This window comes from Apodemus sylvaticus, chromosome 7 (assembly GCF_947179515.1).
Source record: "Apodemus sylvaticus chromosome 7, mApoSyl1.1, whole genome shotgun sequence".
Taxonomy (NCBI): domain Eukaryota; kingdom Metazoa; phylum Chordata; class Mammalia; order Rodentia; family Muridae; genus Apodemus; species Apodemus sylvaticus.
Genome location: NC_067478.1, coordinates 38,068,073 through 38,093,675, shown reverse-complemented (window position 1 = coordinate 38,093,675; position 25,603 = coordinate 38,068,073). Strand labels below are relative to the sequence as shown.

Below are 25,603 nucleotides of genomic sequence, written 5' to 3'. Positions count from 1 at the left end.
CTCTCCACTATATCATGAAGACATTCTTTTTAGTTGGTTGAGAAGGACTTCCCATAAGACTCACTAGACTAGAACAGATCTCTTTGGTGTATACTGTAGGAAAAAGCAAAGGCAGTGCTGGAGTGCCTTGCAATGTCTGTGACATGCCAGAAGACTTCAGCTACATAGGAGCAATCGTACCCAGAGCCTGCAATATAATTATTACAGAACATTGTAGAACACTTGTTTACTCTTTTTTCTCGGCCCAGCCTTTATAGATTACATCTCCTGGACAATTATGGTATTGCCTTAATGGGATTCAGGAGGTAAGAAGCTGTGAAAACCTTTGACTCTTCACCTAAGGTTACAATAATAGTTGCATTCAAGCCTAAGTGGCCATATTCCCTGAGAGAAACAACTGAAGATATACATGCTCTACCTTTCAACTCAAAGGAAGCTGTGTGATTCCTGGATTAGTAAATAGGGCCTTCCTCAACCATCCACTGTCACCTGCCTGTCAGTGACTGAGTATTAATCGTTGGGAAACAAAATTGGGAGGGTACCAATCATTGTATAGCCCAGGCTGTCCTAGAATTCACCCTGTAGACTAGGCTAACCTCGAACTCAGAAATTCTCTTGCCTCTGTCTCACAGGTGCTGGGATTAAAGGCATGTGCCCCTACTGCCCAGCCAGCAGAGTGTTTTTACTTTTAATTTTTCATACTTTCATTGAAAATAGATTCTTTTCTCATAACATATCTGAATTATGCTTTCGTCTCTCTCTGCTCCTCCCAGTTCCTCACTACCACACTCCCTTCCAGATCCACTCCCTTTTCTGACTCTCTTAACAAAAAAAAATAGTAATAGGCTTCTAAGAGATAACAACAAAATGTGACAAAATAAACTAAAAAGAAGCAAAAAATATCATACTCACTTATTTCTTTTAAAAACACCAATTTCCTTTTTTTTGATATATTTACATCCTATATCCTATGTCTGTTTCTCACTACAAACCATATGCCAATGTACCTCTCCTTGTCTTCTTCCAAATCATGACTACTGTTTTCACTACTGTTGTCACATCCATTTATTAGTATGTGTGTGTTTCTGTTCCTAATTATATAAATGGAGCATCCACAGTCTGGCAAAGGTTATTCTTGTGTATTGTATGTACGTTTTCATAGCTGAATATTTGGTATTGCATAAACAATGGTGTGCTCTTTCCTAAGGAGAAATATTTTCCCATTTTTTCATTCTTACTGAATTGACCCATGTATTAAAAGCCTGTGTGAATATCACCCAACCCTTCTCCTCATGTGGTGTTGGGCTCCCACTCTCAGAATCTGTGGTCTGACTAGAATCATGTGGGCTTTTCTCCCTCTCATGCTTGTGAATGTCTATTGGCAAAGAGGAGCAAAGCCCTGTGCTTTTGCCCATTGTGGTAGTCATGGCTGTTTCTGGGGTCTCTGTGATTCTAACCAACCAAAGGCAGGCTGGAGAGATAGGCATCACTAAGTCCTTGCTGCACAAAGTATCTTGATCTACACGGATAATCTCATCACTCATCTCTATGCTCTGATTCATTCTTCACTAAAGTGCCACCAAAGAAATAAATGCACCACATGCAATGAAGTTTAAACTCATACTTTGTAGGTAAAATGTGTATCCTATTCCGGTAATTCAAGATTTTCTCCCTGGAGATTAGAGTGGCTAATCTGGATGCCTATCATAGACAAAAATTGGTTTAGATACAAGCAAGTATAGACCATTCCAAACTAACTCCAGGGATCATAGCTGGATCCAGTGAATCTACACAAATGGCCTCACTCTATTTTTATTAAGTTAGGAAAGTACTATTTTTAAAAACAAAATCCAAATTCTTCCCAAGAGGTAGCTTAGATTATAGTGCTGCATTCAAATATAAGTATGCTCAATATTTACAGAATTTGTTTCTAAATTGTGTCTTAAGAGACTTGGAAATACATACTGCACCGCCGGCGTTTTCTAGCTTCCTCCTGAAATTTAAAGGAGAGAAAAGAGTATGCAGTGAAGGTCACACTAGTTTCTGTTTGCATGGGCCTTTGAAAAGCCTATCAACATGTTTTAAATGCCAATCAACATAGGTAAATATCTTCAAGTGAATGATTATGTGTAAGAACATTCTGTGATGGTGTCACAGAAGACTGGGATTTCTTAGTCATGTCACTTCCCACTTTTCCTATGTCAAAGGCCACATTAAGTACCACTCTCTGTCTGTTGTCTGCCCTGTGTTCTCTAAGTTACACTGCAATGGGCTTCATCATCTTTAGAAGTCAACTGTGGAATTAAACCCTTCTGCACGATGGTCTCAATTATTTATATTACTGCTCATGTGTTAAGTACAATACCCCCTCAGCATCCCCACATGGACATATGACGCTTCCTCCACACTGACTTTTGTGGAACATACTGCATGTAAGGCAAGGGAACCTGACACACTTGTCAACTTCTAAATGGAATTTATATTTTTTTCCAAAAGAGGAACCTTTTTCTCCACAATAAAAGGTCCCATCACACAGGCTGTGAACTTGACACTGGGTGCTTTGGTGCTTGGAATTGTATTACCTGGTCAAGACCCAGCTGGTATAATTCCACTGCTTCCCCTGCTTAGGCTAAGTCTCTTAAGACCAAAGATAACTCTGCTCAACATTGTTTTTAAAATGGGATTTTGATTGAAAAATAAAATCACCAAAGTAACATTTCTGTCTTAAAGAAAGGCCTTCTTACCGATTCCACAGTCTCTGAGGTATTTGTATTGACATCTGGTGCAAGTGCATTGTCAGTACTCTCTGGTATTTCTAGGAAACAGAAAGTGACAGTCAGATCACAGTACTGTTTACAACTTATGCAGAATCCTTGCTTGGTGTGGGTAAAAATGTGTTGACCTAGAATGTCACTAGACCTTCTATGTGACTAGACCTAATGAGCAAGTTGCTTAGGTTGCTGCTAGCCTGTCCTTTTTTGAAGGCAAATTAAAGAAAGACCTGAAGAGATATGAGTAACAGAAATCCTACATTTCAAGACAGGGGAACCCAAAGTATCATAATAACCCATCTTTGATTATATATTATTAAGTTTTCACATGTATTTTGTTTGGTGGGCTACTTTTATGTTTCAGAGAACAACTTGTAGGATCTGCCTATCCCCTTTTCTCATATATGTTCTGGAGATTTCAATTTCAGGTCATTGGGCTTGGTGGAGTCATCCATTTCCTTGGAAATGTCAACTCCCCTTCCTAAGTGTGACCTAGGATACTCACATTAACCTGGGCAACTCTGCCCATCCATTCAGACCATGTAGATCCAGAGACAGGAAGAGTCTACAGTCTTGGGCTGTCTTGTTTACTCTCATGTAGGACCATTAGCCTATCTCACTTCTCAGTTTCAGATGCAAGTAGTAGCCAGATCCATTTGCTTTCTGAACTAGCTTGTAATGGGATTGTGGACACATGTCTCTGTATATGCAAATTCCTCAAGATGCAGGTAGAAGTTGAATCTGATATTTCTTTTGATAAATCTGATTCCACTTGCCCCTGCTGCCTACCCCCAGACCCAGGCCAGGGATAGCAGTCATATATGCATTCTGACTTACTGAAGCTAAACCAGAACCTTTATGCAAGTATATAGAAATAGAAAAATTGAAAGTATCCCTATTGTAAGGTGATGTTTTATATAAGTATAGATCTCTAAGTCCCCAACAGAAATAAGCAACATTTTCAGCAAGGTGCTAGAATACAAATTTGACTTTAAAAATCAGAAAACTATTTACACACCAATAAAAAGCCAGCTGGAAACGAGATCAAGGACACATTCGAATTCATGGTAACATCCAAAATTAAATATTTAGAAGGAAATTTAGAAAGGGAAGTGAGAGGCCTTGACAGTAAAAACTTTATATCTCTGAGGGAGACACTAGAAAATGGAAACTCCATTATGCTCTTGGATTGGTAGAATTAACAATAATCATCCTACCAAAGAAATTCCAGTAGTCAATGCAAAGAAAATCAAAATCCATGTGACATTCTTCTTAAAAATGTAAAAGTCCTAAAATCATGTGGAAGCACAATAGATCCAGAGTAGCCAAAGGAATCCTGTACAAGGGACAATGTGGGAGGGATTAACATCCCAGGCATTACGCTCTATTGCAGTTTTAGTAATAAAGATAGCAGAGTAATGGCACAAAATACATGTGTATATCAATAAAGCAGAAAACTCACGCACACAATTAAAGCTTTACATACTTGACCATTATGCCAAATAATCACAAGATAGCATCTTTAATGATGTGGGGAAAGCTGGGAAAGAGAGAAAGCACATGTTCAGTAATGAAATTAGAGCTTTGTCTGTCTCCTGCCCCATATCTAAGTGGATCAAAGGCCTAAAAGTGAAACCTTAAAAACTGAAACAGCCAAACACAGAGGTGGTGCCAAAGTCTTTCTGAATAGGACTTCATTTATGCAGTAGTTAAGGTTAAAATGAACAGCTATAAATCATAAAACAACAAAAAGGGCTGTATAACAACAATGAAAATCAACTCTGAAGATGAAAATAGAAGCAAAAGAATCTTTGTAAGCTGTATTTCTGATACAGCATTCATATCCAGAATATGCAAAGAACTATAAGTAGAAAGTGCTAAGTATGAAAATGACCTCATCAAAAGACATGACAATGAGTTCTTCAAACAGGACCAGCATCAAGACAACCTCCATTGATTTGCCACTGTATAACAAGAGCTTCGGGTCATCAATGGTTGTGTAGGTTTATTTCAGGGTCTTCCTTTTGTTTATTCATGTCTAACATCTTGAATTCTTTACATATTTTGGATATTAGCCTGCTGTTAGATGTAGAGTTAGTGAACATTTTTCTCCATTCTGTAACACTGCTGTTTTGTCCGTCTGACAGTGTCCTTTGCCTTCCAGAAGTTTTTCAGTTTCATGAAGTCCCATTTATTAATTGTTGATCTTAGTGTATGAGCTGTTGGTGTTCTGTTGAGAAAATTCCCTCCTGTGCCAATGCATTCAAGACTAGTCCCCTCTTTCTCTTCTATTAGATGTAGTGTATATTATTTTATGTTGAGGTCTTTGATCCACGTGAATTTGAGTTTTGTGCAGGGAGATAAATATGGATCTATTTGCTCTCTTCTACATGCAAATATCCAAGTAGACCATACATTTGTTGATGATGTTCTCTCTTTTTCACTGTATGGTTTTGGCTTCTTTGTCAAAAATTAAGTGTTGTAGGTATTACAGGTTTATTGCAGGGTCTTCCATTCAATTCCCTTGACCAACCCATCTGTTTTTATACCAATACCATGAAGTTTTTATTTTTCCTGCTCTGTATTAAAGCTTGAATTCAGGGATGATGATACCTTCAGAAGTTCTTTTAGTGTTCAGGATGGTTTTAACTCTCCTGGTGTTTTTTTACTCCATATGAAGGTGAGAATTTTTCTTTCAAGATCTGTAAAGAGTTGTGTTGGAATTTTGATGGGAATTGCATTGAATCTGTAGATTGCTACTATGAAGGTTTTCCCCCACCCACCCACCTGTCACTACCAAATCCGTCCAGCTGAATAAAGGAGACAAAACGGGAGACTCTTCTCAAAGCAGTTTATTCAGGAACGTTACTTCAGGAAGCCCCCAATCCTAGATAGTTGCCCCAGTCATATATCCCAGCCTGCACCAATCAGTGACTGCCATGTGGAGGCTCGTGATAGGATCAAGACAATGGCCTGGGAGTGGCCTGATATGACGTCAAAGGGCGCATACACACTTCTCCAGTGCGTACTTGACTCTCAAAGGGGAACATGGGGGAGCATTGCTGAGTCATGTGACTTGGCAACCAGCCCAGGCACCATTTTAGACTGGCCGCCATGCCCTCTCCCCATATTTCCTCCTTCTTATTTTACAAAAATGCCAGAGAGAATGCCTGACTTAGGTTGTCCCGTGCAACACTGTTCCTTACCCGTCATCGAGGTACAAACAGCATTGGTTTGCTCTCTGTCTTAGGTTGGTAGCACATCCACGAGATCGTACCCATCATTGACTACTTCTCTAGCATGCTGAGCCACACTTGAGGGGATTAACCCACCTTGATAGCCGCGAAGGCTTGCACCATTAGCGCTTGTTATCTTGACTGTCTTGTCCTCATTTTACACAGACACCTCAACATAAGGAAGCTAATCAGAGTCAGGCATATGGCTAGAGACCCAATGCCCGCCCACTCCTTCAGATGGGACATGGCTTCGGTCCTGAAATGCAGCTATATCTCCATCAAAGTTAAGGCAGGAAGCATCAGTGGGAGCAGTCCCACCAACAGTATCTATGGCTTAATCTTCCTTGTGCTGTGAAATAGGTTACATGGCGATTACCCGGATCAATCTTTCAGGGAACCACAGTGGTTTGTCTTGATCCTGTGGAAAGACACAAACAGACCCTCTTGACCAGATTAACATTTGCCCGTCAAAATATCCTTCCACATCACTTGTCCCTTTTCAGTGGTATCAGGATAAGCATGACGCTCAGCAGCGGAGCGCCCTTGTATATCTAACTGAAAAAATTCAAAGTCAGAAGAGCAAGAGAGACACGTTCTTTAGGGGTTCTGCCTTGGCCAATTCCCCCTTTTTGTTTAAGAAGACATTCTTTGAACGTGCGATGGGCACGTTCGATGATACCCTGATCCTGAGTATTATAGGGTAAGACATGTACTAATGAAATTCCCATAACTTGGCAGAAGGCAACAAAGGATGAAGAAGTATATGCTGGACCGTTATCGGTTTTCAGAGAGTTGGGCATACCCCATGCACTCCAAGCCTCCAGGCAGTGAGCAATAACATGTTTAGTAGCCTCTCCACTATGGAGGGAGGCAAAAATTACACCAGAGGCAGTATCTATAGAAACATGCACAAATCTTAATCTTCTGAATTCTGGTATATGAGTCACACCCATCTGCCAAACATGCAAAGGGTGCAAGCCTCGTGGATTAACACCTACCTAAAGAGGCTTGAGGAAGTAAAGGGGCACAGGCGGTACAACTTTTTACTATATCCCTGGCTTCTGCCCTAGTCATCTTAAATTTAGCTATTAACATCTTTGAATTTACCTGAAAATTGGGATGAAACTTTTGGGATGGACTCTCTGCTCCAGAGTTGCGAATGTACAGTCAATGCCTTGTGAACACCTCCAAAGGATAAATACCTCAGACCCTTCTCCCAAAAGTCATAAAATGAGTACAGGCTGCTTCGTCAGAAACACAATTCCTTGCTTCACACCTCAACAGGCCTGTCAATCTTAAGTCTACAATAAGCACAGCATTTTTCTTTAAAACAACTTTTTTTCTTCTTTTTCTTTTTTTTTTTTGCATTTTTTTATTCGATATAATTTATTTACATTTCAAATGATTTCCCCTTTTCTAGCCCCCCCCCACTCCCCGAAAGTCCGATAAGCCCCCTTCTCTTCCCCTGTCCTCCCATGCACCCCTTCCCACTTCCCTGTTCTGGTTTTGCTGAATACTGTTTCACTGAGTCTTTCCAGAACCAGGGGCCACTCCTCCTTTCTTCTTGTACCTCATTTGATGTGTGGATTATGTTTTGGGTATTCCAGTTTTCTAGGTTAATATCCACTTATTAGTGAGTGCATACCATGATTCACCTTTTAAGTCTGGTTTACCTCACTTAGTATGATATTCTCTAGCTCCATCCATTTGCCTAAGAATTTCATGAATTCATTGTTTCTAATGGCTGAATAGTACTCCATTGTGTAGATATACCACATTTTTTGCATCCACTCTTCTGTTGAGGGATACCTGGGTTCTTTCCAGCATCTGGCAATTATAAATAGGGCTGCTATGAACATAGTAGAACATGTATCCTTATTACATGGTGGGGAGTCTTCTGGGTATATGCCCAGGAGTGGTATAGCAGGATCTTCTGGAAGTGAGGTGCCCAGTTTTCGGAGGAACCGCCAGACTGATTTCCAGAGTGGTTGTACCAATTTGCAACCTCATCAGCAGTGGAGGAGTGTTCTTCTTTCTCCACACCCTCTGCAACACCTGCTGTCTCCTGAATTTTTAATCTTAGCCATTCTGACTGGTGTAAGATGAAATCTTAGGGATTTTTTGATTTGCATTTCCCTAATGACTAATGAAGTTGAGCATTTTTTAAGATGCTTCTCCGCCATCCGAATTTCTTCAGGTGAGAATTCTTTGTTTAACTCTGTACCCCATTTTTTAATAGGGTTGTTTGGTTTTCTGGAGTCTAACTTCCTGAGTTCTTTATATATATTGGATATTAGCCCTCTATCTGATGTAGGATTGGTGAAGATCTTTTCCCAATTTGTTGGTTGCCGATTTGTCCTCTTGATGGTGTCCTTTGCCTTACAGTGGCCATAGGTGTGTGGGTTCATTTCAGAATCTTCAATCCTGTTCCATTGATCCTCCTGCCTGTCACTGTACCAATACCATGCAGTTTTTAACACTATTGCTCTGTAGTATTGCTTGAGGTCAGGGATACTGATTCCCCCAGATTTTCTTTTGTTGCTGAGAATAGTTTTAGCTATCCTGGGTTTTTTGTTGTTCCAGATGAATTTGATAATTGCTCTTTCTAACTCTGTGAAGAATTGAGTTGGGATTTTGATGGGTAGTGCATTGAATCTGTATATTGCTTTTGGCAAAATGGCCATTTTAACTATATTGATTCTACCGATCCATGAGCATGGGAGGTTTTCCCATTTTTTGAGGTCTTCTTCCATTTCCTTCTTCAGAGTCTTGAAGTTCTTGTCATACAGATCTTTCACATGTTTGGTAAGAGTCACCCCAAGATACTTTATACTGTTTGAGGCTATTGTGAAGGGGGTCATTTCCCTAATTTCTTTCTCAGCCTGCGTATCCTTTGAGTATAGGAAGGCCACTGATTTGCTTGAGTTGATTTTATAACCTGCCACTTTGCTGAAGTTGTTTATCAGCTGTAGGAGCTCTCTAGTGGAGTTCTTTGGGTCACTTAGGTAGACAATCATGTCGTCTGCAAATAATGATAGTTTGACTTCTTCCTTTCCAGTTTGTATCCCTTTGACCTCCTTATGTTGTCAAATTGCCCGAGCTAGTACCTCAAGTACAATATTGAAAAGATAAGGAGAAAGGGGGCAGCCTTGTCTGGTCCCTGATTTCAGTGGGATTGCTTCAAGTTTCTCTCCATTTAGTTTGATGCTGGCTACCGGTTTGCTGTATATTGCTTTTACTATGTTTAGGTATGGGCCTTGAATTCCTGTTATCTCCAAGACTTTAAGCATGAAGGGATGCTGAATTTTGTCAAATGCTTTTTCAGCATCCAATGAAATGACCATGTGGTTTTGTTCTTTGAGTTTGTTTATGTAGTGGATTGTATTGATGGATTTCCGTATTTCGAACCAACCCTGCATTCCCGGGATAAAGCCTACCTGATCATGGTGGATGATCGTTTTGATGTGTTCTTGGATTCGGTTGGCAAGAATTTTATTGAGTATTTTTGCATCGATGTTCATAAGGGAAATTGGTCTGAAGTTCTCTTTCTTTGTTCGATCTATTTGTGGCTTTGGTATCAGCGTAATTGTGGCTTCGTAGAAGGAATTGGGTAGTGTTCCTTCTGTTTCTATTTTGTGGAATAGTTTGAAGAGTATTGGTGTTAACTCTTCTTTGAAGGTCTGGTAGAATTCTGCACTGAAGCCATCTGGTCCTGTCCTTTTTTTGGTTGGAAGACTTTCTATGACTCCTTCTATTTCTTTAGGCATTATGGGACTGTTTAGATGGTCTAGTTGGTCCTGATTTAATTTTGGTATTTGGTATCTGTCAAGGAAATTGTCCATTTCCTCGAGATTCTCCAGTTGTGTTGAGTACAGGCTCTTGTAGTAGGATCTGATGATTTTTTGGATTTCCTCAGTTTCTGTTGTAATATCTCCCTTTTCATTTCTAAGTTTGTTAATTTGGATACTTTCTCTGTGCCCTTTGGTCAGTCTGGCTAAGGGTTTATCTATCTTGTTGATTTTCTCAAAGAACCAGCTCCTGGTTATGTTGATTTTTTGTATGGTTCTCTTTGTTTCTACTTGATTGATTTCGGCCCTGAGTTTGATGATTTCCTGCCTTCTACTCCTCCTGGGCGAATTAGCTTCTTTTTGTTCTAGGGCTTTCAGGTGTGTCATTAAGCTGGTAATGTATGCTCTCTCCATTTTCTTTTTGGAGGCACTCAGGGCTATGAGTTTTCCTCTTAGCACTGCTTTCATTGTGTCCCATAGATTTGGGTATGTTGTGTTTTCATTTTCATTGTGTTCTAAAAAGTCTTTAATTTCTTTCTTTATTTCTTCCTTGACCAAGGTATCATTGAGTAGAGTATTGTTCAGTTTCCACGTGTATGTGGGTTTTCTGTTGTTTCTGGTGCTATTGAAGACCACTTTTACTCCATAGTGATCAGATAGGAGGCATGGGATTAGTTCTATCTTCTTATATTTGTTGAGGTTTGTCTTGTGACCTGGCTAGGAAACTGCATCCAGCCCTGAGAGTGCTTGCTTCCTGCCTTTCCACTTGGGCCTTTTTCTAATACTTGAATCTTTTGTCTAAACCTGGATTCTGTGCCTGACATTGGATGCCATTTGTAACCATGGGCTTTTCCATTCTTGTCCAGTTCTGGAAATAATGACTCTGAGACTTAATTATATTTGAATAAACAAGGCCTAGGCCATAAGCTTGGGCATATTTCCCAGTTAGCTTGTAACTTAATGTCTTAATCAGGGTTTCTATTCCTGCACAAAATCATCACCAAGAAGCAAGTTGGGGAGGAAAGGGTTTATTCAGCTTCCACTTCCACACAGCTGTTCATCACTAAAGGAAGTCAGGACTGGAACTCAAGCAGGTCAGGAAGCAGGAGCTGATGCAGAGGCCATGGAGACATATTCCTTACTGCCCCACAGCTGGATCTCATGGAGGCACTTCCCCAACTGAAGCTCCTTTCTCTGTGGTAACTCCAGCCTATGTCAAGTTGACACAAAAAACCAGCCAGTACAATTGACCCCTTGTCAACTAGACACACAAACACATCATTATTAAGCCTCAACTCTTACTTTCTTATTCATCCCCAAGATCTAAATAACTTTAAAAGTCCCACAGTCTTTACATTTTAAAAGTTCAATCCCTTTAAAATGTCCAATATCTTTTAAAATCCAAAGTCTTTTAAAACTTCAAAGTCTCTTAACTGTGGGCACCACTAAAATACTTTCTTCCTTCAAGAGGGAAAATATCAGGGCACAGTCGCAATCAAAAGCAAAACTCAAACTCCAGTGGTTCAATACAATCTTCCAGGCTCCTCCAAGGGCTTGGGTCACTTCTCCAGCTCTGCCCTTTGTAGCACACATCTTGTCTTCTAGGCTCCAGCTATCTGTACTCCACTGCTGCTGCTGTTCTTGGTCATCGCATGCCACTGGCAACCCGAATGTAACTCTGTCTTCCGCTATAACTAGGCTTCACCAATAGCCTCTCCTAGGCTCTCTTCATGGTGCCAAGCCTCAACTCCTATGCATGACCGCTTTCAGTTCTGGACCATCAATTGCAACTGAGGTTGCACCTTCACCAATGGCCTTCTGCGGCCTCTCACAGTGCCAATCCTCAGCTGCTCTTCATGACCCCTTCATGCCTTCAAAACCAGTACCACCTGGGTGACTCTTACACAGTACCAAGTCCAGCTACAGCACAAAATACAACTGTGGCTATCACTGGAACACACTCTCTGTGCTCTCAGAAAAGATTTCACTTCAGTGATGTTGGTCTCTTCTTAATCACTGCTAATTTCTTAGCTTTAGCCAGTACACTTAATTAACCCATTTATTCTATTCTATGAATGCCTCATGGCTGGTTACCTCTTCTCAGTGTTGTGTGTCTGTCTCCTCAGGGTCTGGGTCATATCTCTTCCCTGCCAGATTCTATCTCAGAGTTCTGTCTCCCTACTGGAACTCCCACCTATTTTCTGCCTCAGCTCATTGGCCAGACAGCTTTTTTTTTATTGACAGGTGATGCGTCCATACAGTACACAGAGCTTCTCTCTGCAATGTATAGGACTATTACTCTGGTGTGTGGTTGTTTGTGTGGCTGAGGCAGGGTTTTGAAAGAGAGTTGCACTATGCCAGATTAAGCAAAGATTATTCTTTCAAAGGCTTCTGAGGGAAGGGGAATTCATGTAGGAAGCAGGTTTGGTAAACATTCATCCTAATTTGCATAACTGAGGTGCAAGAGTGGGGCATATATGACTTAATGACAAGGGTCACTCTTTCTTTTTTTTCATCTTTTTTTTAAATTGAATATCGTCTTCATTTACATTGCCAATGGGAAAACCTTTCTTGATATCCCCCTCCTCTAAGAACCCCAAACCATCCCCCTCTTCCTTCCCCCTGCCTCTACATATATGCCTCTCCACCCAACACACTCTCTCTTCCTCCCCACTTTGTTTCCCTTCGTTCAGGCCTCTGTTAAGGGTCACTCTTTCTTTGGGAAAGAGTGTAGATGTTTTATCTGGGTTCTTCCCAGCCCCAATGCTCCCAGAAATAAGACTCAGACTCAAAATACCTTGGCCATATAGCTAGGGTCAACTCTGACTAGATCATAATTTAGATAACCCAATTTTTTAACATACATTCTGCCACCTGGCTGGTTACCTGTGCTCAGGTACCATGCATCCATCTCCTCACATCTTCTCAGGCCAATCTTATCATCTGTCTCTATCCCAGTATTTCTTCTGTCTCCTCGTGTCCAACTTCCTATTTTCTGCCTAAGCCAAAAACTGTAAGCTTTTTTTCTTTTTCTTTTCTTTTTTTTTTTTTTTTTCTGAAACAGGGTTTCTCTGTGCAGTCCTGGCTGTCCTGGAACTCACTCTGTAGACCAGGCTGGCCTCGAACTCATAAATCCGCCTGTCTCTGCCTCCCAGAGTGCTGGGATTACAGGCGTGCACCACCACCGCCCGATTGACTGTAAGCTTTTTAATTGACAGGTGATACATCCATACAATACACAAGATATTCTCTCTACAATTCCCCCTTTTAGTCCAATAAGAGGATCTTTTCATTTAAAATATAAACTGAATAACAATTATGAGACAATTTTGGTAACTCTTTGGTAGGATTTGCTTTCATAATGTTCAGTCCACAGTATTTGGCAATTAAAGAAAAAAAATTTTTTCATCCTACGAATTATCTGTCCTATCTTGGTGTATTCAGAGTTTTGTGCCTAACTCAAATTTTATCCTAATTTGCATTACCAACCAAAAACATCCTTTTAGACCTACAACATCTTCTTAAATCCTAAATATCTCAAGCTTAAATGTGAGACTCTGTAGTTTTCACCCCATCAGAGACCTGAGAAGGAATAAAAATTTAACTGAGTATACAGGAAGGGCAAGGACATAGCTTCCCCAAAATTAGAGAAATGACAGAGACAGTTGGATGCCTGGACACGCCCCAGTAATGTTTCTATAACTTTGGAGCATCCATCTTCAGCCTTTGGCCCAGAGAATCTAACAGACTTATGTGAAGCAGGAATTATGAAGGACTTGGCTTACTCGGTCTTGGCAGAGCTTGACAGTTGGCTTTTCTGTGTCCCTTTGTCCTTTCTGGACAGCATTTGCCTGTAGTTGAAGTATGGGCATTTTCTTTGCCCAGTGGGTAGCTTGACACAATTGAGTCACCTCCACATGGATCTTATGGATGCTCATCATCATACGTGACGTCAAATGGGGGACTTTCGGGAGCTGACTTGTCTTATAGTCAAGAGATCTTTTAATAATGCAATAATTTTATATGGCATATGCTGTAGATCTCTGAGGTTTTTGAAGACCAGCTATCCACTTATAATATATCTGAATTGTCCAACATTGTTTATTCTTAGCTATTTACTATCTGAAAATACCTTGAAAACACCTTATTGTAATTAACTAGACTAGTATTTAATATGACCATTGGTGTATTATATAACCTTATAACCATGTATGTATCATAACCATCCCTAAAAGTTTGTAACTTGCAGTTTTTAATCATCCCTAACAGTTTTTTTAATAGCAGTCCTTTCAAAAGGACTAGAACTTTTGCACTGCATCTTTAAGAATTATATAAGTACAATACCTCAAATAAACATTAAGAACATATATACAATGTGGGTATCAAAGTATCCTTAAATTTATATCAGAATAAAATAACCCATGCCAATGTATCAAAAATAAACTTATTTTTGTATCAATATACACAATCCTGTACCAATGTCAGATTATGACTGTAAATGTTGTTTGGCTTAAGAGTAGATTCAATAATCTACCCTTATATATCTAACAACAATAACTACTATTACTACTACCCCCACCGCAACCTCCTCCTCCTCCTCCTTCTCCTCCTCCTTCTTCTTCTTTTTTCCTTTTTAAGACAGGGTTTTTCTGTATAGCCCTGGCTGTCCTGGAACTCACTCTGTAGACCAGGCCGTCCTAGAACGCAGAAATCCACCTGGCTCTGCCTCCCATGTGCTGAGATTAAAGGCATATGCTACCACTGCCCGACTATATCTAACTTCTTATAATGCTTCTCTACCCCTCCTTTTTTTCAACCCCCTTTCCCTTACCCAAGAAAGAAAGAAAGTGAAAAGGAAAGGAAAAAGAAATCCCTGAATCTAACCTTCCTATTTTGTTCCCTCCCTATCCAAGACCATAATTATTTGTAACCATCCCCCTTTAAAAGACAACAAACATCTGACAGCTATTGAATGATGAAAGTTCCTTTACCCCACTTTTGGGAATGGGGTGAAGTTTGCTTATAATTGTTTCCAGTTGATTTTAGATATAGAATTTGTTTTGGGGGGCCTGAGACAATTTAAAAAAGTGGTTAGTCTTAAAGAAGCTAGATGTAGCAGTTGTTGTCCAGTCTCTGTATGCTGAGAAAGTGCAGGCTTAAATGAAGTCCCAGTTGGAATCGTCTGAAAGGCTGGACCAAGTGAGATAGCTGTTCTGAAGCTGTCCCAGATGCAAGTCTTTAGAGGAAACCAGCTTCTATGTAGTTGAGGTAGGATCAGGCAGGGAGGTGGAATAGCAAGTCTCAGCATCTCAGCATCCTTGAGGGTGAATCTTGTCAGGACTGTGTTCTGGGTTGTTTTTTTCTGTGAACATAAAACTTTTAGAGGTAATATATATTTCTATATTAATATAATATGTGGAATGTCCAACATGCACAGATCAGTTAAAGATGATTTTTTATTTCTTGTTTGAGCAGGTTTATGAGCTAGTTTGATCATATATCCAAACTGCAATATAAATCTTCATTCATGCTATATGAAAGGATAGAATGATAGATCTTGAAGACTCTGTAGTCAGTAAGATCCATTGGTATGACTAGGTGAAGTTCTTGTTAGAGACATTTTTTTGTCTTCCCAGTGTCAAGGCTGATCCATGTAGAGGGATCAGGAAATCATGTTACAGATTCTGTTTGGTCTTTTTGATTTCCTTTTTCCTATCTGTAGTCAAGATCTTCATGGTGTCTTCCTCTATCAAATCTTATTATTTTATCGGTTTGGATGAAATCCATAATTTTTCTTTTCCTGTATGAACATATGCAAAGTTCCTTCCCCAGAGTAACACATTTCATGCTCTCTATTTTGAAGTTAATATATCTTTGAAATAAACAGGCTGATATAATTCAGTTTTTTTATATAATCTGGTGGCTTCCATGGCTATTGTTTTTTGTTTATTAGCATTTAAGAAATTTTAAGCTAATAAAGCATTTTGTAATCTATCTTTGGGTTCTTTGATAGTCCTGTTTATTAAGCATTTCTTTTAAAGTACAGTTGGAACTTTCAATGACTATTTGTTCTGTAGGATTGTTGGTATACCTGTAATATGCTTTATTTATTAATATGTAAAGTTTTAAATTTTTACTAGTGTCATACGCTGGAGCATTGTCAGTTTTAATTTGTATAGGTATTCCCATAATTGTCGTAACTTCTAATAAACACATAATGGCAGAATCAGTCCACTTGTTGAATAAACAAGAAGTCAATTTGGAATCATCCTGAATAAGTTCAGCAGTTTCTATATGGGAAAAAACACTTTATGCATATTTAGAGTTAGTTACTATATTAAGAGATTCTTGAAAAATCTAATTATGCCATAAGTATTTCATATGATCCTGATTTTATCCTGATTCATAAGGATTTTTAACCACCTTACTTATATCTTCTGACTTATATCCTGCCTTTCCTGATTTATTTGCATCAGTGTAAAATGTAAGTGCTCCAGAAATTGGAATTCTTTTTATTATACAGGGGAAGATCCAATTAGTTCTTTTTACAAATTGAAGCCACTTGCCTTTTGGTTATTTATTGTTAATTTCATCTAAAAATTACTTCAGACTCTTTGCCAAAGTTCATCTTGTGCCCATTGTGAGGCAATCTCAGCATTGGTAAAAGGTGCCACAATCTCAGGTGGATCCATTCCAGAGAGTTGACAAAGTCACACTTTTCCCTTTAGAATCAATTCAGAAACCTTTTCTGTATAGGTTTTTAATTTTTTTACGCTGTTTGTGTACTAAAAATATCTATTCTAAGGTTAAAATCTTCCCTTTGCGTAAGAATTCCTGTGGGAGAATGAATAGAAGGGACAATAGCTGGGGTGCAGGTGATCTTTGGGTAATGATCTAGCTGTGTATTCTATAGTTTCTTCTCTGTCAAAACCAACTCTTTTTCATCCTCAGCTGATAATTTCTTGGGCTATTTAAGTCTTTATCACCATGTAAGGTATGAAATAACATAGTTTATGAGTTTCTGAATGCAAATAGACCTGACTTTTTCAATGTAACTCTTACCTAATATTTTTTATAATTGTTTCATAATTGTTACTGCTGTGTGTTGTTTATTATTATAAGAAAAGAGTCTTCTATTAGACAAAAGGGGAAAATGTAGACTTACACTGTGTAATGTTTACCCTTCAAATGCAAATTTCTTTGCCCTTGTTTCAATCATGACACAGTATAAAAATGCTTATACTAAGGATGTCCTGTATTAAGTTTCTGTAAACAATTCTTACCATTTATTCTCTGCCCGACAATAAATGATGATCACCCAATGGCTGGACAGAATAGAGAATAGTGAGACATCAGCTATTAAGGTGCAGATTTAAAGAAATACTGATTTTTCTGAGTGATTATTGAGAAATAGTATGAAGTAAAGAAATACAGCCACTGGATTAATTCACAGATGATATTTATATTAAATATAATTCATTTACGCAAGAGAATGGGAATTATATAGCACAACCCATACAACAGGACATCAGTCAGGCTCCCTCCAACTCCTAGGAGGTAGCGCGAGGCATGGGTATGTTTATATTCACCTGCAGTCCTATTTGATTAAGGCCTGGTTACCTGAGTAGTCTGGGTTCTCTTACACCACCAGTAAAAGTTTTAATTTTAATATTATGAGGTAGTACATTAACCAATAACATCAGGTTTTTTTTTTTACTTTCTTATACTATATAAACAAGGTATATTATAATGAAAAATACACATGAGAGCCTTCTACCCCTTAAGAGAAGCTAGTCTTCATGTTCCTTTTTACAAGCTTAGAATAAATTGATTGAGGAGAAATGTGCTGTTACAGGAGTTGGTGTCATTTGAGGATGTCACTGTGAAGTTCACCTGGGAGAAGTGGCAAAATTTCAACAATGCTCAGAAGATGCTGTACAGGAGTGTGATGCTGGAGATGTATAGTAGCCGGCTGTCACTGGGTAAGTCTCAGAGCAAGCACCTTCCCTGCATTTGTAAGGTTGAGGGCTAAGGTTCAAGGCCTTGTATGATTATTCACTGCTCTCTAGTGAAAGGTCCACATTTGCACTTTTGTTGCCTAGATCTTAAAACCTGGTTTTCTCTTTCTTATTATCAGAATTTTTCCAAGTCCTACATTATTTCCTATTAACAGTGCAATGCATCCCTAAACCTGAGTTGATCTTCAAATTGGAACAGGGAGAGGGGCCATGGACAGCAGAAGAACCTGCAAACAAGACTCTGCCAGGTTGGTTGTTGGTCCATGTGGAGGGGGAGACTGTGTATAACAAAGGTTGGCCATATCATCAGTTTATCTCTCAGTTCTGTATCTGAGGGCTGAAACATGTTTGTTATATAGTCTGCAAGGAGAGTTCTCTTGCATATGTTCGTGCACTTCAATTTAATGAAATATTTTAGACCCTCCCCCAGCCTCCCATCTATCTTGACTTCTGTAATTTGATGTTTTTTTCTGGTACTTTTTCTTTTTCATAGCTTCACTTGACTCTTGCACTCCAGGCTCATGGGGATTTTGTTTTCAGACATATTTCATGTGCTTGTTTTTGTTTTAGCACAGTCTAATGAGGCAGATTTCAAGTGCTAGTTCTTAAATATATTTTATATAAAATAAAAATGTAAAAATAGCTAGGCGGTAGTGGCGCACACCTTTAATCCCAGTACTCAGGAGGCAGAGGCAGGTGGATTTCTGAGTTCGAGTCCAGCGTGGTGTACAGAGTGAGTTCCAGGACAGCCAGCGCTACACAGAGAAACCCTGTCGCAAAAAAACAAAACAAACAAAAAAAAATATGAAAGTAATGTCCTTACTTCATGGAATTAATTTCAACAAAGACAAATAAGTTTATTTGTACTGAGGAATCACAAACAAGTATATGTAATGTTGAACCAGAGTATAGTGAGTAACAGATGGTGTTTAAAGTTATAGAGTATTTCACTTACGAAGTTGATGAGATAATACAGAAACAGATTTAGAAGTTAGGCTGTGAGCTATGATGTAAGAAATCATAAGAAGAACCCATAGGATGGGGCATTTCCAGTTGAGAAAGAATCAAGAGCTTTTTTGTTGCAAAGAGAAGTGAGACAAATTTTTTCTTTTTTCTTTCTTTATTTCTCTTTCTTTCTTTCATTCTTTTTTTCTTTCTTTCTTTTTTTCTTTTTTCTTTTTCTTTTTTTCTTTCTTTTTTTTTTTTTTTTTTTTTTTGGAGGCAAGGTTTCTTTGTGTAGCCTTGGCTATCGTAGAATTCACTCTGTAGATCAGGCTGGCATTGAACTCAGAAATTCACCTGCTTGTGCTTCCCAGTTTTTTTTCTTTTAAAATTTTATTTATTTATTATATGTAAGTACACTGTAGCTGTCTTCAGATAGCCTAGAAGAGGGCATCGGATCTCATTACAGATAGTTGTGAACCACCTTGTGGTTTCTGGGATTTGCACTCAGGACCTTCAGAAAAGCAGTCAGTGCTCGTAAGTACTGAGCTATCTCTCCAGCCCCAAAAGATAAGTTTTCAAGTTGAAGAACTCAAGCTTCTTTTTTTTTTTCTTTCTTTCTTTCTTTCTTTTTTTGGATGAGGGTTGAAATTTCAATATAGCACTTGTTTAATTTTTCTTCTATCATTCTAAAGCAACAAAGATAATGAGGAATTGTAGAAGCCAATTTTTATGAAACTCAGAGAAGTCAAGTCTCTGAAATGTGCCAACATCCTTTAGAATTGATGAATTACTAGATGCTGGTGCATGCATCACCACTTTGGAGGCAAATGTTAGGGCTCATCATTATCACAAGTAGCCACATATTTTAGAGAAGATGTACAGCATACATGTTTTTCCAGAATGGTAAACAGGAGTTTCCTTGTATTTATTTTGGTTCAGAAAAGAGCAGGGCATGTTGTTCAATTGAGCCCTCAAACTGGAATGTTTTGGGTGGAAGTAGAAAGAAGAAATTTAAGGTTTGAAATACTCATAGTCTGTTGTCATTTGTAATAACTCTAAGCATACAAGATGCAAATTTGTGGCCATAATGGAAACTTCAGGCTAGGAAGTAGCCTATCAGAGTTTGCTCATAATCTGAAAAGAGGATGTCCTAGAAATTATTGCCTCTTTTAGACCAGAATAAAGAAAATGACAGAAAGAAAAGGTCATCACTATCATATATTAAAGTATATATGTGACTAGAACCTGTAAAAAATGTAACCATTCTCTGAGTAGAAAACTATACCTAGCAATTGATGGATATTTTAACAAAATACTTCTTCAAAAAAATAAAATGAAACAATACTTTACTAATAAATTAATACTAGGAAACTTACCAGTGTATTTCAGTATGTTAAATTAGAGGAGTAAGCTAAAGTTTATAAGCTAATACTTACTCTGATTTTAATAACAGTACGTACTAGTAGGCTAGAAATTGTTTTTTTCATAAACATGAGAATTCCATTAGAAATTCTTAAAAATAATTTATCGAAAGTTCTTTTGTTTGTTTGTTTGTTTGTTTGTATTTTTAGTCTTCTGCAGTGTGGGTGGCATAATTGAGACTAACCAGAAGAGTTGAGAGAGACATTTGTGGCAAGTTACCTCCAACAGCCAAAATAAAGCAACTGAGGAAGCAGAGGGATTAGAAAACACTTTTTATTTATACTCCATGAATATTTCAAGTTTTGTTGTAAGTAATAGAAACTGTTCAGGAGTGAAGCCTAGGAGTTGAGTGGATATCTGAATACACATCTCTCTTTGGAGCCTCATGGATTGTGTGCTGGAGAGCAATATAATGGCTGTTATGTAGCAGGGAAATCCATCAGATGTCCTGTGCAGTTGGGTCAGCATTCCAAGATTCTAACTGGACAGCAGGAATTTGAATATATCGGAGAAGGGAAAGATACAAAGGATGGAAAATTATTGAAAAAAGTTACTCCATCTAAGAGACTTCAAATGGGACTGACTTCTTGCAAGCATAATGAGTGTGACCAAGTTTCTGTTCAGTCAGATGCCATGACTAAGATAGGGAAGGCAACTTTCAGTAAGAAGTGTAAACTCACTAAACACCAAGCAACAAACTCAGTGAGAAAAATCTTGTAAATACCTTGAAAGTAGGAAAACCTTTACCAGTGAATTAGACCTTATAGTATATCAGAGGACACATAACCAGAAAGAAAGACCATGTATGTACCCAGTGTGAGAAACCTTTTAGCACTAAATCTTCCCTTACTATTCATCAAAGAATTCACACAGGAGAAAAGACCTATGGATGTAGTGAATGTGATAAAACTTTCAGACAAAAGTCATCTCTCATTGTACATGAGAGAACTCACACTGGAGAGAAACCCTTTGAATGCTGTGAGTGTGGTAAAGCCTTCCAACATAAGTGGTACCTCAAAATGCACCAGAGAACTCATACTGGGGAGAAACCATATGAGTATAAAGAATGTGGAAGAGCCTTTCTAAAGAAGTCATACCTCAGAATGCATCAGGGAACTCACAAGAGTGATAAACCATATGGGTATGAGAAATGTGGGAAAACGTTCCATAACAGGTTATACTTCAATGTGCATCATAGAACTCACAATGGCGAGAAGCCCTATATGTGCAGTGAGTGTGGAAAAGCCTTTTACCAGAAGTCAGACCTCAGGAGGCATCAGAGGATCCACAACAGTGAGAAATTACATGAATGTAAAGAATGTGGAAAAGCCTTTCAAAATAAGTCATACCTCAAAACTCACCAGAAGGTTCACACAGGTGAGAAACCATATGAGTGTAAAGAGTGTGGGAAAGCATTTCAAAACAAGTCATATCTCAACAAGCACCAGATAATTCACACAGGTGAAAAGCCCTATGAATATAATAAATGTGGGAAAACGTTTCAGTGGAAGTTAGTCCTCCGTAAGCATCACAGAATCCACACAGGTGAAAATCCCTATGAATGCATTCAGTGTGGAAAAATGTTTGGCTACAAATCATCCCTCATTGTACATGAGTTGATTCATTCTGGGGAGAAACCTTATGGATGTAATGTGTGTAGAAAAACCTTTTCACAGAAATCAAACCTAAGCAGGCATCAGAGAACTCACCGGCATGGGAAGCTATGTTAGGAATGGATATGGATGTGGTCCATGTTCTGCCTCTCATGTGGAGGTGCACAGCAGCCAGTACACTGGCTTGTAGAAGACAAGGAGAAGTCAAGGACAGGGGTTTGCAGTCTGGGTTCCTCTTGGGGTGTCAGACACTGTTGCTTGTCAGGCTGGAAGGGTGAAAATAGTACAGGAGAGGAAGGAACTTAGTCTGGTTTGGAGCTAGTGACAGAGGGACAGAAGGAGAGAGGTCTTCTTCAGGAATTTTAATGTTATGTCTCCTTTTAGGTGAAGACCTTCCCTGAGGTGACCATTAACGAAGAAGCTCTCTGAGATGATCTTAGCTTGTTTGTATTGCTTTGTTGGGGGTAGATGCGAGCACATAGGTTTTATTCTGGGTGAACAAAGGATTATGTAATGTTTGGGAACAATGTAAGAATATCCAGGAAGGGAAGGTCATTGGCTGAAAGCTAAGTTTATTGAGATACCTCATTAGTATGGATAGGCGGTCCAGATGCTATGCTACATGGCAAGCACCAATCCCTAACAAGATGATACTCTTATGTTTGCAGACAGGAGCAAGTTGTCCTCTGAGAGGTTCCACTGAGCAACTGACTCAGACAGAGACAGACACCCATAGTCAAACAGTGGATGGAGCTTGGGGACTCTTATAGAAGAAGAGGAGGGATGATTATGGGGCAGAAGGGGATAGGATCTCCACAGGAAGACTAAGAGAGTCAACTAACCTGTACCCTTGTGGTCCTCAGAGTCTGAACCATCAACCAAAGAACATACACAGGCTGGACCTAGGCCTCCCCGCCATATGTAGCAGATGAGCAGCTTGGTCTTCATGTGGGTCCTGAATACCTGGAGCAGGGGCTATCCCAAACCTGTTGCCTGTACTCGGGATATGTTCTCCTAACTGGACTGCCTTGTCTGGCCTCAGTGGGAGGGGAAGTGCCTAGCTGTGCAGAGAATTGAAGTGCCAGGGTTTGGGGAGGTATACGCAGGGGTCTCCCACCCACTCCCAGAGGAGAACAGGATGAGGTGATGGAGGAAGGATTGTAGGAGGAGGTGACCTGGAGGGGGGTGGTGAGTGGGATGTAAAGTGTATAAGTTAAAAATATTAAAAACCAATACCAACAAAAGAAACCAATCATTAACATACACCACAAAATGTATACAAAGAAATAATACTGGGTAGCAGAGTAATTACATGTGCTCCAGAGACTATTTTCTTATCTCTGGAAATAGGTTGCAACTTTCAGCTTTTGGTTGTGGCCATCACAAATTAAATGCGCTCTGCTGGGAGACTCTGAACGCAAGTGGTGAGTAGTACTAGACCCCGCAGCCTGAAAGATAGCAGGTAGTGGTTTTCAGTTTCTTTGTTATGTCATGACCCTAAGGACATCTTTGTAAAAGTTGGTAGGAGAAAGTTACTGTAAGTTAAGAATTGTTTGGGTTTTGTTTGTTTGTTTTGTTTTTTTGTTTTTTTTGTTTTTGTTTCTTACAGGTTTCTCTGTATAGCCCTGGCTGTCCAGAAGCTCACTCTGTATACCGGGCTGTGCTCGAACTCAGAAATCCACCTGCCTTTGCCTCCCAGAGTGCTGGGATTACAGATGTGCACCATCACTGCCCAGCTAAGAATTGTTTGATGAAAACAGGTCTTTATCCTTTATCTCTGTGCCATGTATCTGGTCTGTTAGTGAGAAATAAAAGTGTAATGTTTAGTCTTCCCAACTGTGATCTGTTTTCATTATATTACCAAGAGGTCATTATTGGTAATTCATTTTATGAATACAGAGAATCTTTCAGATTTGAGTGATTAGCCATTTATCAGCACATTCATACAGAAGAGAAGCCTCCCTTGATTCCCCAGTTAATTGTAGAAAAATCAAATGTGGGAAAAACCACAAGGAATCATTTTGGGGTATGCTTTTTATCATGTGAATGTATCTCATCGAAAAAATAGATGTTAAATGTTTTTTATAGTATTTCCAGTTTTATACAAAATTATAATACATAGAGACATACCAACTCATGCATTATATATATAGATACAGGCAATATTAAATATAACTTTAACAACAAATATTTGAGTATTTATTAGACATAAACCCATGGGCTGATAGTAGTCTGTGAGGATCTGTGATGACATTTTCTTTTTTAGTTTGAAAATCCAAGATCAAGTAGTTTCATCATGCTAGCTTCTTCTGTGTGTCTTCTTGGCTGTTTTACAACACATTAGAGGGTCATAAGTGGACCAAGCTAAGTGCAGAACGACAAAAACATGCTCTATGCTTCATTAAAAATAATACAAGGGCTGGAGAGATGGCTTAGTGGTTAAGAGCACTGACTGCTCTTCCAGAGGTCCTGAGTTCCACAGCAACCACATGGTAGCTCACAATCATCTGTAATGAGATTGGATGCCCTCTTCTGGTGTGTCTGAAGACAGCTATAATGTACTCATATAAAATACATAAATTTTAAAAAAATACAAAATTTTGGGAGTAACCCCACGATTAGCAGTACTCTCTTTTGTGGCATTTTCTTTTGCTCTTCTTACAACCTTGGTTTCCCCACCATGATATAGTAATTCACTCACTTTCAACTTTTACCACACAATTGGCAAAGTTTAACTTAGCCTATGAACCTTTTGAAAGGAATTTTCACAATAAACATATGATATACTCCATAGACACAAAAACGCAAAACAAGAAGGAAGGCCCAAGCAAGGATGCTTGAATTTCATTTAGAGGGGGAAGATAAAATAGTCATAGGAGGCAGAGGGACAGGAGAACTGGCTGAGAGAGGGGACAGTGAAGGAAATGGTTCAGGATCAGGTATGGGAGAGACAAGAGAGAGAGATCCAGGATCTTGAATAGAAATCTGTAGTTGGCTGGGATGGGGGTGGGAGCATCTCTAGGGCATGCCAGAGACCTGGGATTGGGGAGGCTCCCAGGAATCACTGTGCGTAACCTTAGCTGAGATTCATAGCATTGGGAATATATAGGAGAGAGCCTGAAGAGGCTGCCTCCTGTACCAAAATAGGACCTCCAGTAGAGGGATAAGGATACCAATTCACCTACATACTTTTGACCCAAAATTTGGCCTAAAAAAGAGGGCCAAAGATGGAGCAGAAATTGAGGGCATGGTCTACCCGTAACCAGCCCAACTTGAGACGCAGCCTATGGGCAAACACTACCAATTACACTCTATTATGCCTACAGACAGGAGCCTAGCATAACTGTCCTCTGAGAGGCTTCACACAGTAGCTGACTTAAAGAGATGCAGGGACACAGAGCCAAACATTGGACAGAGCTTGGGGACTCTTATTGAAGAGTTGCGGGAGGGGAAGGATGGAAGGCCCTGACTGGGATAGGAACTCCACAGGAAAACCAAGAGTCAGCTAACCTGGACCATTGAGGTGCTCTCAGAAACTGAGCCACCAAGCAAAGTGCTTACACAGGCTGGACAGAGGCCCCCAGCATATATGCAGCTCAGTCTCCATTTGGGGCCTCCCAACAACTGGAGCTGGGGCTGTTCCTAAATCTCTAGCCTGTCTGTGGGATCCATTTCTCCAACTGGGTGCTTTGCCTGGCCTGAGAGAGAGAGAGAGAGAGAGAGAGAGAGAGAGAGAGAGAGAGAGAGAGAGAGAGAGAGAGAGAGGGAGAGGGAGGGAGAGGGAGAGAGAGAGGGAGAGGGAGAGGGAGA

General features: G+C 39.4%; 1 pseudogene; it reads left to right on the top strand.

The window, feature by feature from the left end:
• Window positions 1–6,666: 6,666 nt before the first annotated feature.
• Window positions 6,667–21,910, top strand: LOC127689680 (zinc finger protein 73-like; annotated as a pseudogene).
• The last annotated feature ends 3,693 nt before the right edge of the window (window positions 21,911–25,603 follow it).